This window comes from Camelus ferus, chromosome 23, assembly GCF_009834535.1.
Source record: "Camelus ferus isolate YT-003-E chromosome 23, BCGSAC_Cfer_1.0, whole genome shotgun sequence".
Lineage (NCBI taxonomy): Eukaryota > Metazoa > Chordata > Mammalia > Artiodactyla > Camelidae > Camelus > Camelus ferus.
The window spans coordinates 32,601,701-32,611,861 of NC_045718.1; positions in this window are offsets into that span (position 1 = coordinate 32,601,701).

Sequence of the window (10,161 nt, forward strand, 5' to 3'; positions counted from 1 at the left end):
CCCATCAATGCAGAATGAGAGGACGGAAGTGAAATTGGGCAAAGGGAAGAGCTAAGCTGTGGTTTGTTCCCAACAAGGGCTTCAGCCACAGGGGGAGGTGTGGGGCAGGGATGGTCTTCAGAGGTGTCCTGAATTGGGGTTGGGAGGGGGTACTGGACCTTTATACTCCCATGTCAACCCATGGCTGGATGATGGATGCCTCTGGAAGATGTGACCAAGCCAAGGCAGGTTTTTTCTGCTGAAGCAATCCCCAAAAGAGGTCTGGCAGCTGAGGGCTGTCTTCCTGCAGCCGGAAGAACAAGTCCTTTATTCTTGAAGAGGGGTCCAAGTGATGCATCGGCATTACTGGGTACATGGGAATTTAACGTATAATAAGGGAAACACCACAGACGAATGGATTAGGCAACAAATAGTTTGGAGATCATTGATCTGCAGTAAAATCCTCACCTCACAGTATAAGCAAAATAGGCACAAGATGAATTATAAAGTTAAATATAAAAAAAAAAACAAAACTGGAAAATATGAATAAATATTCTCTAGTCTTTATAGTGGAGAAGGAATTATAAATATAAAAACATGGAAGAAATAACAAAGTAAAAGCAAAGATTTGAATAGAATTAAACATTTTTAAATCTAAAATTATGAAAACATTTGAAAGACAAAAAAACAAATGGAGAAAATATTTACAACACAGGTAGTAAAAATTAACATATGTATGTAGGTACTTCTACATAAATATATAGCTCATATAAAGTTGATATGAATAGCTCATATCAATAAAAAAGAATACTTCAATAGACAAATGGGCAAAGATTATAAATTGAGAGTTCTATGAACATATGAAAAATAGTCACAAAATAAATTCAAAGAATTCCTAATTGAAACATTGAATTATCACTTATGTTTTGCTGATACAAAGTTCTAGTCATTATAAAACGTAACTTTTCATGTCAACAAGAGTATGCTATTTACCCAGTCAACAGAAGTATAAATTGTTGCCACTTATCTAGAAAACTTTTTGATAATTTATTCAAGAGCTCTAAAAATCTTTGTGCCCCATTTGCCCTGAAATTCATTTTTAAAAGAATGTCTGCTAAGGAAAAACTCAGCAATTCAAACAAATATTCATTTAAGAAGATTTTCATTGCTGTATTACAAAAAATAAGCAAAGAATTGGAAACAATCTCAATCATGTAGAAAAACTGAATAAATTATTATACATGTGTGAAATTAAATGTCATAGAGACATTAATAAATAAAAATTAAATGATACGAAAATGGTTCTAAGAGTATTACAAAGAAAAGATAAAATATAAAACTATATGTAAAATATCTATCATCTAGCTATATCTATTACCAATTTCTTTCTCTGCCTCTAGCACATCTATTTATACACTTAGAAAAGGGAATAAAAATAATAAGCCGATATGGTAATGGTGCTTATCTCTATTAGGGTATAGTTAATTTATATTTTCTTCTCTATACACTGACTGCAATTTCCAAATGTGTAATGAATATGTTACCTCAGTAATAAAAGAGAAATAGAATTTTATTGTAAAATAAAACAACATGCAGAACTTTGTGTCCTGTGATCTCATGTAAACGTTTTCAAACTTCTATGAATAGAGGAAATGTCATACAATATCTTGACTCAGCCAAATCAAAATTACATGTAAGCTCACTTGAGCTGCCTTCACTGACTGATAAGAGGTCACTGAGGATGAAGATGACTAGAGGAGTAGGCTGGCAGCATAGAGGGACCTGGGTCCTAGGACAATGATCACAAATAGCCTTGAAACATCCTCTTCTTTCCTTTCTCATTCCAGAGGAGACGGCAGGGCTGCAGAATCGGGAATACACAAGGGCACGCAGTGGCTTGCCTTCCTATGGGGTCGAGTCTCATCTTGCAAATATCCAAAGGGTTTTCCTTAGGGCAGTGTCACCCATTGGGTGAAGTAAAGGGACAGCAGACCCTGAAAGGAGGCCTTGGCTGGTCCCTGCGGGCTGAGCCACTCTGGAACTGAGATACTGACCCTATGTGGTCATGAGGTTCTCTGTCTCCTAAAACCCCTGGGCAGGGATGACCTTTCCTGACTACAACCTCCACCTTGTCCCCAGGCATGCTCTACATGGGAGCCACTGCAGTGTTGCTCACACAAACCAACAAAATCTAATGTACAAACAGGCTATTGCTGATGGAGGACACTCGGCCCATGTTTGTACCCACTCCTGGGAAGGGTCCTATTCTTTCCCAAGGCTTCCCTGTTCGTCCGTCCATGCCCATCCTGCTGACTTGGCGAATGCAGCCCAAACCAAATATTAGACTGTTAGTCACACTGGCACATTCCTCAGTCACGTATATGAATAGTATTTGCAGTTTGGGGTTATCCACATGATCCTGTGCTCATTAGCACTGACGGCAAAGAGCCAGCTGTGTTCACAACCATATGAACATTACTCACACAAGTGAGATTTTATAAGCAAGAAAAAACAGAGAAAGACAAAGATGAAAATAAATGGAGTGAGGAAAGGGAGGCTGAGACAAAGGAGAGATTGTTGCAACTGGAAGGGTCTGTAAAGGGCAGCCTGCCCGTCCAGCCCCAGCGTCTCATGGTTTCCTGGTCTTCGTAGTAAAGAGACAAAGTGGATGGTGCTGGGTCAGGGAGCTTGTAAGGGGCAGAGATGGGACCAGAACTCACTCAGGTTCTCCAATTCTCAGTGGGTTGTGTGTGCTCCAAGTTGCCCTTCTAAGCAGTGGGAGGGAAAGAAGGGTCTAGGTGAGAACTGAAGGAGAGAAGTGAATTCTTTGTTGGAGATGCAGATGAAGAATGTTGCCTGCCATGTCAGTAAACAAAGGATGTGGTCAATCACACCATCAGCCACTGCACCCTGACGGGATTCAGGATGGGAAAGGACAGGATACTGGCCCTAGATAGTTAAGGTGCACATCAAAGGAATGACTTCAATGAGCCCAGACTCTTGCATCCTCCCATACATAGAAATGTGCTAAATTCATTAACTTGAGATATTTGGTTTTCTTTAACTAATAGTAATCTTTTGATGTTCTGAGTACTGGGTTTTTGTTGCAAAAAGTCCTATATATCCTGGCTCTTCCCTTGCCTCTTTGGAGCAGTCCCTCAGAGCTATCTGGGACTCCACTGAATAAAACAGAATTCTCAACTTTTAGGTTGTGCTTTTTTTTTTTATTTCAGTTGACAGAAGTAAAGATAAAAGTAGTCACTTGATTTTCAAAATGACCAGGAAATGTCATGATTTCAATTTTATTGCCTTTGGAGTCAGTGCAGCTGCTTACAAGTGGACACACACACATCTTATTTTTCCCACATCCTCTTGGCCTCTGTCTGGATGGCCCTGTGTTTATCTGTGATGTGATGCTCAGTGAAACTGCTTCTCTGTGAGCATCCTCTCAGCCACCCTCCAGCTTTCCTCTGGCTCCATTGGGCTGCCTGGACTTAAGTCCTATCTTCTCCGAGGACTGCTGTGGCCCAAACTCTGTTGAGCTCCTTGTCTCAGACCATACAATCTAAAAGGACCAGTATCTGAGGCATCCGGTTTTCTTCTTGTGTCAGGTGGGTCCAGTTGGTGATGGAGAATCTTGCCCTTCACGACAATACCAGGATTGGAGGTCTGGCTGGGCATAAAGAGCTCTCCTTTCTATTCAAAAAACATAGATTTGGAAGAGCCCAGAGAAATCTGAATCAGGTTTCCCTAAGTCCTTCCCAAAGGAGATCAGAATCCCCAATGGTCCTCGAAGCTTTAAAGACAAGGTCTGCTTCTGAAACTTCATCATAGGAATTTGCAAACCTTCAGGGCTTGATCTCATTTAAACTCCCACCAGGTACGTAGTTCCAAGGATCTTGGCCAAGGGGTCAGGGCAGGTCTCCTGACAACACTGAGACCTCCAAGGATATGCCCCACAGCTTTCCTGGATCTCCTCTCATCCCTGGAATGATACAGACAGCAGAGCAAGAGCCTGGCCCAAGCCTTCATCATCTCTGTTCGGTGCCACCTGTCATCTCCCTACTGACCCCTCTCCCTAATAGTATTCCATCAATGCCTGAAAAATCTTGGTTCCGACCCCTCTTTCACAGTGCTATCAAAGCAGAAGCCTTAAAGGGCAAACATGGGATGGGGTTGTTCCCATTTCCACGGCTCCTCATGGCCTGGAGGAAGATACAGGACATTTCATTGTGCGCCCCCCAGCACCTTCCCACCTCATCTCCTCACACTGCCTGCATCTGCCCTTCAGTAGTGGCCACCAATCCAATCTGACCTTGCAAATTCTTTCATTTAGCTCCCTCTACAGACCTAGGAGAACTGCCCATTCTCTGCTGTGGGAAATCTTAGTGACGGCTTAAGGCCACATGAGATGTCCTGTCTTTGGGAGGGAGTGCTTTAGAGCCTGGACCACCTTGGCCTGTGCACTGATCCTCCCATGGATGAGCTCTGAGAACATTGGGAAATGAGTTATGCCCAAACTTGCTTAACTCTAACTTGTGGAAAAAAATCTACCTTATAAGATTGATAAAGGATAAACAGATGTATGTGAAGCCACCAACTGGTACCTGGCAAGATGAGCCAATACAATTTTTTTCCTCCCATTCTTCCTTTCTGTAGCCTGATTAGCCATGGTTTCCTTTTCCCTCCCTCTTCTTCTCAGAAGGCCTTTCCAGACCCTCAGAGGGGTTAACTGTGCTCTTGTGCCACCATTTGGCAGGACCTGATGCTCTTGATGGAGGTAAGTGTGTTGAAGGCAGAACCTTGTCTTACCCCAATTCCCAGCCCTAGCTCAGCCTCTAGACCAAGGCAAGTATGGACTCCCCCCCCCCCCAAACTAGATGAACTAGTGAAAGTTTGATGCAGGGCACCTCTCCAGTGGAAGGCAGGGAGACTAATTGCAGGTCATGTTGTAGTCTCTTAGTGGGAACCAAGCTATTCTCTATTTACTTCCTTGAATTCTAGGCCATGTTGGAAAATACCTAATGGCTGAGAGTTAAAGAATCTTGGGAGTCTAAGATCTGGAAAGAGTGTCAAAGAACATCAGAGCTTTAAACCTGGAATGAAGCAGCCCCTGGCCCCACCTCCAAGGTGGAGATGAACAGAGCGAGGCCCCCACACCTCACATTCATTCTCCTGGGCCAGGGCTCTCCTGCTCCTTCTTCTGATGCCCCTAGACCTCAGGGAGGAGGGGGATACTGGCCCAGTAGGAATGCTTGCAAAATTCTCATTATCTGCATGTTTCCCAACTGCAAGGCTTCGGATGGTCAGGACAGAATCTTGACCTGCCTGACTGGCTGGAGGTGGACATTTTGTAATGCGTATGAGATTCTGTATTTGATATGACCATGTAACTCCACACCTCCAAGTACTTCTCCCACTAACTTCTCTGTCCTTGGACATACCCTGCTAAGGAGATAGCTCTCCTCCCTTTAATGAGAGGAAACCCAAAGCCCAGAGAAATGAAGCCATTCCCCGAGGATACCTCAGTGAGTCAGTGGGGAGGCTTAAAATAGAACCCACCTCCCTACCACTCCCACTCCCTACCCAACAGACCCTGCTGTCTTCTGAGCAGAGGAATGCAAGCCCCATACATTCTTGCTGAGGACATAGTGTGCTCCTTGGAATTAACCGTGGGATTCCAGAATGGGTGACATGAGTAAGGGAGGAGAGGGGAATGAGAACCAGGAAGATGAAACTGACTTTCTTTCCTTCTCTATTTAGACTGAACATTCACAGAGAGACTAACTGTCCGGGGAAAGTGAGAGAATCCTTGTGCATGTCAATGGTTCTCTGCATGAGCCAAGGCGGCACATCCACCATTGCCACGTGACAATGGCACTGGCGCCCGGTCCTTCCTGCATGACTAGCTGTGACTAGCAAGGGGAGCTCGGTCTCCTGATCCCATTTAATAAATTCTGCTTCTCACAGAGGCCAGAAGGACGATATCTTGTCGAGACCCTAAAACGGTTCTGTGAGGTTATTACCGTCATATTTTTACAGCTGAGAAAACTGAGTCTCTCAGAGGGCAAATAAGTCATCTGAGTCACTCAGCTGGTCTGTGGTGAAACTTGTAACAGAAGTCAAGTGAGTCTTCTCCCCAGGGCTGACCTTTCCTCTTCACTGGTTATCCTCAAAGTGTGGTTCCTGGACCAGTGGCATTTGAATCATCTGGGAAATTGTAAGACAAGCAAATCTGGGCTCCAACCCAGACTTACAAATCAGAATGTCAGAAGGAGGGACCCACTAGTCTGTCTGAACAGTTCCTCCCGGGATTCTGATTAAGTTTGAGAACCACTGCTGCCCACATTGGTGCCTGGGGAAATAGGGAACAGCCAGCAAGGAGACAGGCAGGAGGTGAGGGTGGCAAGAACGGGCAGGGAACAGCCCAGGCCAGACAGTGTGTCACCAACAAAGAGAGGGCAGACTCAGCAGAGTCCCTCCCTGCCCCGCCGTGGGAAACGCGGGCAGCCAAAGAGCATCGCAGTGGAGGTGCTCACAGTTACAGGGGGGCACGTGGGGCTGCTGGCGGAGGGGGCATTGAAATACAGCAGCGGCAAATGCAGACTTCCCTCTTGCTCTGCTGACGGGCCCTGAATGTCCACAGGGGCTAACAGGAGGCCGAGAAGGGGATAAAAGCAATAATAAAAACAGCAAGAATTAAAGCTAAGCCCAGAAAGCAAGAGAGATAAAAGAGGGTGATGTGTAGCTTTGGCAGAAAAATACTAAACAGGGAACATGGGTCTCTCTTGTGGAGTAAATTCCCCTGCCTTGCCTGGAAGAATTCTGGGTTGCTTTCACTTTTTTTTTTTTTTAAACCAGACCCTCATGCATGCTAAGCACCTGCTCTGCCACTGAGCTGTCACTCGCCCATCCCCCTCTAACTTTCTACTTCAAACAAACTGTTTGCAAGTAGACAGATTTGGCCCCGCTGATAATTTTGTCACTGATTCTCTCAACTGGTGGGGGCGGGTGTTGGAATTACCAGGGATTCTTTATCAAAAGACGTATGTCCAGACGTTACATCAGAATGACTGAGTCAGGATCCTGGCATTTGAGGGACTGGTAGGGGAAGGTTTAGCCGTTTACTTTGACCAAGCTTTCAAAGCGATTCTAATGCCATCTTTCACTGCACCCCACTCAGACACACACACTGACACAGACACCTCCGTAGCTACTATTTTATTTCAAAAACAAAACACAGTGAAACAAGAAGACCTGTCAGCCTTCAAATGATACTTTCAGAGAATGTCACAGATGTGGGACTGCCCTCCGGGGGCCGAGCACCCCCAGGACCGGCTCTCTGTCTTCCTGCCTGGGCCAGGAGGTGCCTCCTGCCAGGTGCTTTGGACCAGCCACCACCCCCGTTCTGGACCTCAGAGGTTTTTTAAACTAGAATTGGCTGGGCCAAACTGAGAAAAAAATGTTTTCATTTTGGAAGAGCTTCTGGGCCCTCTCTTCTGGGTGTCCCAGCTGGTGTGTGTGTGTAAGTACATCTCTCAGAGAGCTCCTCCCCTCCTCCACCCATTCATTGTCACAGCAGTGGTGACATTTGTGTTCTCCGGGGTTGTGTTACACACAGAGCGTAAGAAGCCTCCAGGTGAAGTGGGGGAGGCAGGTAGTAGGAACCAGAGAGGCCATGGTGCTTAGAATGGGATTAAGGACTTGGGTCAACAGCTCTTTTGTTACCAAGACAAGAACGATGCCTCCAAAACAGTTTTGGTTTCTCCTTCCCTTTCTCTCTCTCTTACTTCTGTGCTGATGGGTGGAATCAGGAAGATATGGGGGATTATTAAAAGGCAGATGTAGCTGTCAGATCTTGAGTGCACACTACTCTGTGAAAGGAACTGTGCTAAACTCTTTATACGAACCCTATCATTGAAACTTCTCTTTGACAATCATCTGAGTTAGAGGCTATTATTATCCCATTGTACAGAGGAGAAAACTGAGGCTACATATATTGGTTGCCAAAAGTCACACATCCAATAAGTTGTGAGGCTGAAATTTGAGCCCAACTTGGGCTGAATCATAGCATAGATGCTTTTGACTAGGATGATACAATGATACAGTTCAGAATTTTCAGAAGATTTTCTAATACAGATCTTTTCCTGTTCTGTAGCAGAAAGAAGAGGTTTCACTCCTACTGACGAAAGAAAGGTGGGAAGGAGGGAAAGAAGCCAGTACTAAGCCTGGGGTCAGAGGCTGTTCACTTTTGTCCATTTCTTTAATCATTGCAACGATCCTCAAAATTGTGTAGTATTATCTCTATTTTTGCAAAAGACAATATAGAATCTCAGGGGAGGCAAAGAATTAGCCTAAGTTTGTAAATTGGACCTGTGCCCTAGTTGACACTGAAACCCCGATCTGTTTCATGCCAGTGTTCCAGCGGTTCAGTTTGTGTAAAAGTGATTTTCACATAAACATCTGGGATTGGTCATTTGTGGCTTTGATGTGACATCTCCTGTGGTCCCAGAGGACCCCAGCTACTTTTATGGGATTTTACATGACATGAATTTCCAGCCCAGGTGGACTGAAATGTATTCCCTAAGCGACGTGAATGAAGTAGTCTATTTTACTCTTGTTTTAAAATGTGAAGATTCAGCTGGGTATCTACCTGAAGCACTGCTTTGGGCTTTAGTAAAGGACCAGAGGATGGCTTCAGAGTCCGATTTTTTAATATCTCTTCATGAAGATAGAAAGGAAAGCCAAAGCTGAGCTTTCAGTCTCCTTTGACATGATTTTTTTCATTTCCAACAGTTTTAAATTAAAAAATGTTGATCTCAATTTATAATATGTCACGTGTACGCATGCATGTGCACACACACACACACACACACATACCCCCTACACACAGGAACCTAAAAAGCAAGGTTGACCTCAATGCAAAGCCACAGCAGCTTCAGAGACCCCACGTGACAGATGTCATGGGTGATTCATCCCCATGAATCACTTATCTCAGCTCATTGAGGAGTCGCATGACGCAGCCCACACTACAGAACCCATTTGTTCTTTTTGGTAAATCCCTAAAATTCCAAGCAGCAGCTGTTTTATTCCTGACACGTTCCATCCTGATAATGGCGTGGAGAAAAAGTGGCTGGTGTGTATTTTGGCTGCTGTTAAATAGAACCATGGAGTTCCCTTCATGGTAGAGGGGTCCTCCACCTTAGCCCCCAGCCCACTCTGAGATCTTGTCTTGCTTTGCTGGGCTCAATGCTGGTTCCTCCGCAATGCCTGTCTTTCCCTGGGCAACGTCAGTGTCTGTGTGCATAATTCTTCCAAGACCGGCCATCACAGTTACTTAATTCCTCAGCTCCAAAGTCCTTCAGCTCCGCTTAACCCAGATGAGCAAACCCACGGCCACACTCTAAAAGTTGTCATGACCCAGAATGGCTTTACATCTGAAGACTTAAAGTCTCTGACAATATTCTGTCCATATAGGTCTTGTACTCCCTCACTGTCTACAATTATCCTTTGACCGTATTGAGACATGCCCTTTGTCAAAATCTCCCTGTCCTTTCCCGGTTTCTCCCTCCATGTTAGAGGCTATGCCCCATTTTAATATCGAAACTGCTTTCATCAGGTCATCTATGACCCCCACATAACCAAACCCAAGGGTCAGTTCTCAGCTGTGACCTTATTTGACTTCTTACCATTTGTCACCGTGATCACTCTCTCCTTTTGGAAAGACCTGTATTTCACTTTTAAGGCATCACACCTTTTTGATTTGTGCCCTATTGTCACTTATTTTCAGTCTTCAGTCTCCTTTGCTGGATTTTCTTCTCCTGATCTCTTAGTATTGGGGTGTCCTAGAGCTCAGAGCTGTCCCTCTTGTCACTAGGTAATGGTATCCAGTGTGATGGCTTTAATCACCATCCACATGTGGAGAAATCTTCACATACAGCTCTAGTCTGGGTCTCGGTACTGAACGCCAGGCTCTTACATTCAACTGCCTATTCCACGTTTCCAACTGGATGTCTAATAAAAATCTCTAACTTAGTACATCCGGAATCCAACTCCCGATCCTTTTGCACCCCCACCCACCAATCTTTCTCAGCGCAGTGAAATAGCAATTTCTTCCTTCCTGTCGCACAAGCCAAAAAATTGTCCTCGTCTTGACTCTGTGCTTTCTCTCACACCCCCATC